Raw genomic sequence first — 6,242 nt, 5'->3', positions numbered from 1 at the left:
AAGGAAGGAAGGAAGGAAGGAAGGAAGGAAGGAAGGAAGGAAGGAAGAAAGAAAGAAAGGGAAAGAAAGAAAGAAAAAGAAAAGAAAAATCTAAGTAACAATTGAGCTAGAAGTTTCCACAAGGTTACAATTCATTCCTGTGCCCACCTCCACCTCTAATTTTCATCCCCACTTTCCCCTCAAACCTTTACACATAGCTCCTCAATCAGATTCTTGCCTTCCCTTCTCCACAAACATGTCCCTAGGCTGACAGGATTCGAGTTTCTTTTTAAATTCTTCAGGAAAGATATTACACACTGGGTCAGAACCTTTGAGTAAAAAAGAGAGCTGCTTCCTAGGTGTCAGCTGAACATCTTGAAATTGTGCTCTTTCAAGCACCAGAGTGTTATTTACAGTTTTAGAGTCATGATTTTCCACATAAAAGGTCCATTCGTGTGATGGAAAAAAAAGACTGAAGTAGCTGGCTCTCATGAGCAATCAAATGAAAGCCTGGAGTCTGTCATGTCCTCTGCTTGTGACAGAACGAACATTTCTGTCCTTAATCATACAAGTAATTTTTTAAGTGTCATACAAGTATTTCCAGATGAGCAGGAAGATCCTATTATCTTTACTGAAGAAAAACAGGTGAGAAAGTGGGTAATTTTGAATCAGATTTTAACTGCAAATGTAGGCAAAGATAAGAAAGGGAATAACAAGGTCTGGAAGTAAATCCCAAAGACCTTATCATTGTGAATCCAGTTGTTTTTACTACATAATACATATTTAAATAAAAAGTGATTTAAAGATCTGAGCAAACGAAAAATAAAGCATAAGGAAGGAAAAGTCCCCAAATCAAAGAAATTCAATTTTTTTGTACTTTCAAAGAATCATCTTTTTTAAAAGCAAGGTCTTTGACTTACTTTTTTTTATTTTCAATTTGGTAAGATACATATGACATAAAATTCACCATCTCAATGATTTTTTTTAAGATTTTTTTTTTTATTTATCTATTCAAGAGAAAGAGAGAGAGAGAGAGAAAGAGCATGAGGAGGAACAAAGGGAGAGGGGCAAGCAGGCTCCGCGCTGAGCACAGCTCCTGCCGCAGGGGCCCCGATCCCAGGGCCCTGACACCACGACCTGAGCTGAAAGCAAGAGTCTGACACTTAACTGGCGGAGCCACCCAGGGCCCCTGCCGTCTCAGTGGTTTTTAAGTATATGGTTCGGTAGTATTCAATACATTCACAGTGTTGTTCAACAGTCCCTAGAAGTTTCCATCTCACAAAATGAAAACTCTACCAATTAGACGCTGCATTCTCCCCACGCCCCGCCCCTTGCCACCACCATTCCACTTCCTGTCCTTATGAATGTGAAGACTCCAGATACCTCATGCCAGCTGAGGCATACAACAGTTTGTCTTTTTTTGTAGCTGGCTTATTTCCCTCCACATCCCGTCCTCACAGTTCATCCATGTTGCAGCATGTGGCACAACCTCCCTCCTTTCTGAGGTAGAATGCTATTCCTCGATATGTATATTCCACATTTTGTTCATCTGCTCATCTGTGGTTGGACACGTGGGTTGTGGCCAACCTTCTCTGACTTAAGTTTCAAACAGATGAAACTAAGCAAGCACTGGTGCTGGAGTCCGAACACCTGGGTTCAAATCCCTCCCCCCGCCACCTCCGTGGTAGCTCCAAAAATATACACGTTAAAATAAATGAAGAAGGCAAAGGAAAGGTAGGTATACGACGTAGCACTCAGCAAATTAAAATACTGACATTACTAGGTTCTGATGAGGGTTTTCGATACCAGAGAGTCATCCAAACATTGCTTGTCACTATGAGTAAGGACAAATATAGGCTAGGTGCTAAAAATGCAGACGGTGCCTCCTGTGAGGACAATGCTGGGCCCCAGGACAGCTGTCCCACTGGTAAACGGCTGTAAACAGTGGGGGAAATAAGGTGATAGAGGCACAACGGCCCAGCCCCTCGGTCGCTGGGGCTCAGGACGGGCTTTCCAGAGCCAAGGCCCAGAAAGGAAGGGAGTCTGGGACAGCAGAACCAGACACGGATGTGAGAGGCTGGAGTACAGGCTTGGAACAGAGAAACTAACTTGATGGAAAGGGGATCTCAATAAGCAGAGCCCCAAAAGAGAACAGAAAAGACAAAACACAAGGCCTAATTAAGTGTCAATCAACAGAAAGAAATGAAAACCCACTAGAAGGCATGCATCGCTGGGTACCCATTCTGGTGCCAGTGTGAGTCTCCCAGCCCTGGCTTGCCTGGAGTAGCTTCATCTGCTGAAAACAAATTGTGGCTCAGGAGTATAAATTAAAATTGTAGCGGCAAAAGCTGACACTCATTAAAAGCTTACGGACTTTGTGTCACACTTCATGCCATTAAATGGAAATATTTTAAAAGCTGAAAACATATCCAAAAATTCATAAAACACAAACTGCTCTACTTAATCCTCTTGTTTTTCAAATATGAGCAACATGCCAAGTTCCTATATCACAGCTTCATATTAGTATTTACTTATCATGCCCACTTCATCCCAAAAAAGACTGAATCAGCTACCATTTTATGTTATCTGGTCATCACATTTCAAGAGCTCCCAGAACTGTAAAGGACCTACAAGGTTATCTGTCTACAAAGAGAGTTTCCACTCCGCAGACACTGCCCAAGGAATAGACTAGACCACCAAATGAGAGCAGAAAGTCCTGTGCCCTGCTCGGAGGAGGGTGTGAGAGACCCTGGGACACACAGTGTTGACCATGCAGGAGCATCAGCCAGGGGCTGGGGACCGAGGAGGCATCTGCAGGTCTTCACTCTTCCACATACTGACTGGCCCTTTCACTCCTGTCGTCAGGGCCTCCTAGGAGCTGTTTCTGAGTGCTGGCAGTGCTCATCGGAGGCATTGGTGCTGAAGGGTGAGAGAAGTTCCCCACGAGAGTGGCCAGGAAGAAGTATGGCGGGTAGAAAGAGGAGCGTGAAGACCAGCACAGCTTCCAGGACTTCCCCCCCCGGGGAGTGGGGGAGGGGCAGAAGGTGGAGATGAGAGGGTACAGCCCAGAGCACACCTTTCCCTCGTCGGGAGGAGAGGAATTAGTATGTGTGGCAATGCGGACACACTTCTGGGTAGGGAGAGACAGGAACTATCAACAGGGCACAGAGTAGGGCTGAAAACATGGTGGGCAGCAACGGACAGGAAAGGAGCGGTGGTGAGGCCACGGGCTCTGCGAAGGATGTGTCTGTGACGCCAGGACATCCTTATTGCAAACCTTTTATGGCCTGATGCTATTAAATATTTGAATCAAATAGTGAACTGTCCTCGCCTGGACTCCATGGTCACCGGACGTTGGTGTGGCGTGTCTGTCGACCAGAGGGAGAACACAACCCAGTCACTCTTTTCCCAAATCACACGTTTGTTTTTTGCAAGTCTGGGGAAGGTCTACTGCTGAAGGATATTCAAGTCCCTGAGTCTATAACAGCCTCAGTCTGTAAAGGGAAGTTCCTGGAAGGCTGGCTTTCCCAAGTTGGTACTGCCCAGGTGCAGGCTCGGCTCCTCAGCAACTTCCCATGTCTCTGCCCAGGGATCCGCAGCACTGTGACCACCATTAAAACCCAGCTCGGGCTACTGCTCTGCCCTTTGGCCACCCAAGCATTCCCCATCTTGCTACTCTAATAGCCTTGGACTAGAGCACAAACATCCTATAACTTTGCATTTGTCCAAGCAGACCTTACTCAGCTTTTTACTGCTTCTCTATTTTGTAAAGTTGACTTGGCTTTTTTCTACTATTATCTCAAGGTTTTAATAATTAGGGTCTACATGGTGTTCTACTGACATTGTTCTCTTCTACATCGTCCAAGTCATCCTCAAAAACATGAAACATCCCAAGACCAAAGATCAGAGTAATTTTGTATATCCCTCAAGTTGGCCCTGAACTTGAGGCCCTGAACTTAGGCCTGATAGGCACTTGACTTTCTACTCAGAAAAGAATTTGTGAAGAATTATTCTTTTATTTTTGTTTGTATTATTAACTTTTGGCCAAGGTCATTTTTATTTTTCTATTTATAGTAACTCAGTTACAATCCCTTTTACACTCTGCACACTCTATTGTTTTAATGCAAAGCAGTTCATTAATGTAAAATCAAATCAGATGCTTTGACTTCCATTCTTTCATTTTAATCGGTGTGACAGAAGTAAAAACAAAACAAAACAAAAATCCTGAACAAAACCTCTACAGAAATCTGTTAAGTGAAGAGGAAAAAGGTGAGAGGAGCTTCTTGAAGATATGCATATGCTGAGTACAGCTTACCTAGTTTTACTTTTACGTCTGTTGAGCCATTTCTAAAGAAAATTAGAAAAGGTTTGCTCTGCTGAAGACAGAAACCATGTATACAACTTCAGATTTCATACTGTTGCCCTTCAATATTAATGATGTCCCTAAGGTTCTTGCTTTTTTTTTAAAGTTTAGTCTTGCCAAATGTAATAAAATATCTTATCGCAGAGAAACTCAAAATTACTGGTTATAAGAGCAGAACTAAAACAACGTTCCAGAGTTTCACGTTTGTCCCCAGATGAAAACCAACTATATAATCCACTGGGGTACTATTCTCCAAGATTCTAGAAAGTATACCCCTAAGATACAAGTTAGAAAGGAAGATCATTATTCAATTTCCTAAACCATTTTACTTAAAGAAATATTTTGTAGCATGGTCAAAATTATGGTGCCCATTTGATTATGGGCTAAATATTTGAGAAAGCTTAATAGTCTGTCACAACTTCCAAGAGGAGAACAAATGTTCCTATTCAAGTGAATATTTTTTTTTAAGAAGAATTATGTAATTCTTCTAACTTCATTATTGGCTTAAGTCATTTGCCACGGTGAGAAGGGATAAATTCTAAAGAAGTTGGTAACATTAAATGTAGATTATAGGCTTTACAAAGTGAATAAAAAAGATTCAAGGCAGCCAAATAACTGAATTACTTTGAAAAAGTATTCATATCTTAAAATAATAATTTGTTGTTAATCACACTGTTGAAAGTAAAATGAAATTTAACACATTTCAAAGATAGCCAGAATACTGACTACAACTCAGACCATACCAAAGTTCATTTCTTGAGTAATCTATGATGAAGAGACTCACTTACCTGTAAGTAAGAAAAGGAGGTTAGGTTGGAACTACATCATTCCTCCTCTGGGTAAAAATACCTTGGTTTCTTTCCTCGAAACGGAAAGGAATCTAAAACATAAAAAAATAAAAGAAAGTAAGAAGTAGGAGCCCCTGTGAATTTCCATGTCTCCGCTCTAGGTGATATTACAAAATGGTAGAAATCTAAATCACTTAGGATATAAAATACAATTCATCCCCAAATTGCAGGATGGTATTTCTCCACTCCCTATTTTAATGGTAAAATACAAAATGTTTATTTACACACACACACACACACACACACACACCAAGGTTTAAAATAAATGGCGAAAGCCCTATAGAAGTGTGCATGAAAGCAAGCACACTGACTTGAGAAGGAACCTCCCCCCAAAAAACAAACCTCGCCAGAAAGAAACGTGCCCGGGGCCCACGCGCTGCTTCTGAACTCGCGGCTCGGCTTGCAGGCTTGCAGGCTTTCATGCTCTATCAGCTCTGAAGTCACTCGGGCTTCCAGGTTGGGGTCAGGAGTGAAAGTGCTGCCCCCCTCTGCAAGGACCGCATGCAGCGCCACTTTTTTTTTTTTTTTTTTTTTTTTAATTTTCATGGAATGAAATGTTAGAGAAGAGCAAATCCTCCGGGAAGTTTTGCCCGAGGGACGGAAAGGGTGCACACGCTTCCAAAGGGTCCCGGGCCGCCGGGAAAGCCCCGCTCCCGGAGCGCGCGTCCCCAGTCTGACCCCCCCGGGGCCCGCGCGCGGCTATAGCGCTGTCCCGCGAGCGCGGCGGGGAGGGGGGCGCGCGCACGGCCCCGCGGGTCCCGGGTCTCCGCCCGCCTGCGCCGCCAGCCGCCTTCGCGCTCCCGGCTGCGCAGGGCGAGTGCGGCACGGCGGGAACGGCGACCGCCCCACGCCATCCCTGCCTTTAAAAGGAATTCCACTGGAGGCCACAGATGTGTCAACGAAGATAAAAGCAGATGGAAAAGAGGTACAAGCAAAACACTTTGGAAGCAAAGGCAGGGAAAATATTCTGGAAAGGGACTACGCCCTCCTGCTAAAGAAGTGTTAATAACTACATCAATGCTAGCTTCGATTAATTAACAGAGTCATTTTTC

General features: G+C 43.6%; 1 protein-coding gene across 10 annotated transcripts in view; it reads right to left on the bottom strand.

Moving 5' to 3' along the window:
• The window catches only part of CSGALNACT1 (chondroitin sulfate N-acetylgalactosaminyltransferase 1), a 333,772-nt gene that overhangs the window by 180,649 nt on the left and 146,881 nt on the right, over positions 1-6,242 (bottom strand). For 7 of the 10 annotated variants that reach the window (XM_025885941.2, XM_025885937.2, XM_073902606.1 and 4 more), the window contains one exon: positions 5,131-5,222. The exons of 2 other annotated variants lie outside the window; for them this stretch is intronic. The gene's annotated coding sequence lies outside the window, so the exon portion shown is untranslated. Of the gene's footprint in view, positions 1-5,130; positions 5,223-5,532; positions 5,874-6,242 lie in introns of those variants that run through there. One more of the 10 variants, XM_073902602.1, reaches the window with a different exon arrangement.

Source organism: Callorhinus ursinus, unplaced genomic scaffold (assembly GCF_003265705.2).
Source record: "Callorhinus ursinus isolate GAN/ISIS: 27379988/994484 unplaced genomic scaffold, GSC_fseal_2.0 scaffold17, whole genome shotgun sequence".
NCBI classification, from domain to species: domain Eukaryota; kingdom Metazoa; phylum Chordata; class Mammalia; order Carnivora; family Otariidae; genus Callorhinus; species Callorhinus ursinus.
This window is presented reverse-complemented; position numbering and strand designations above follow the sequence as displayed.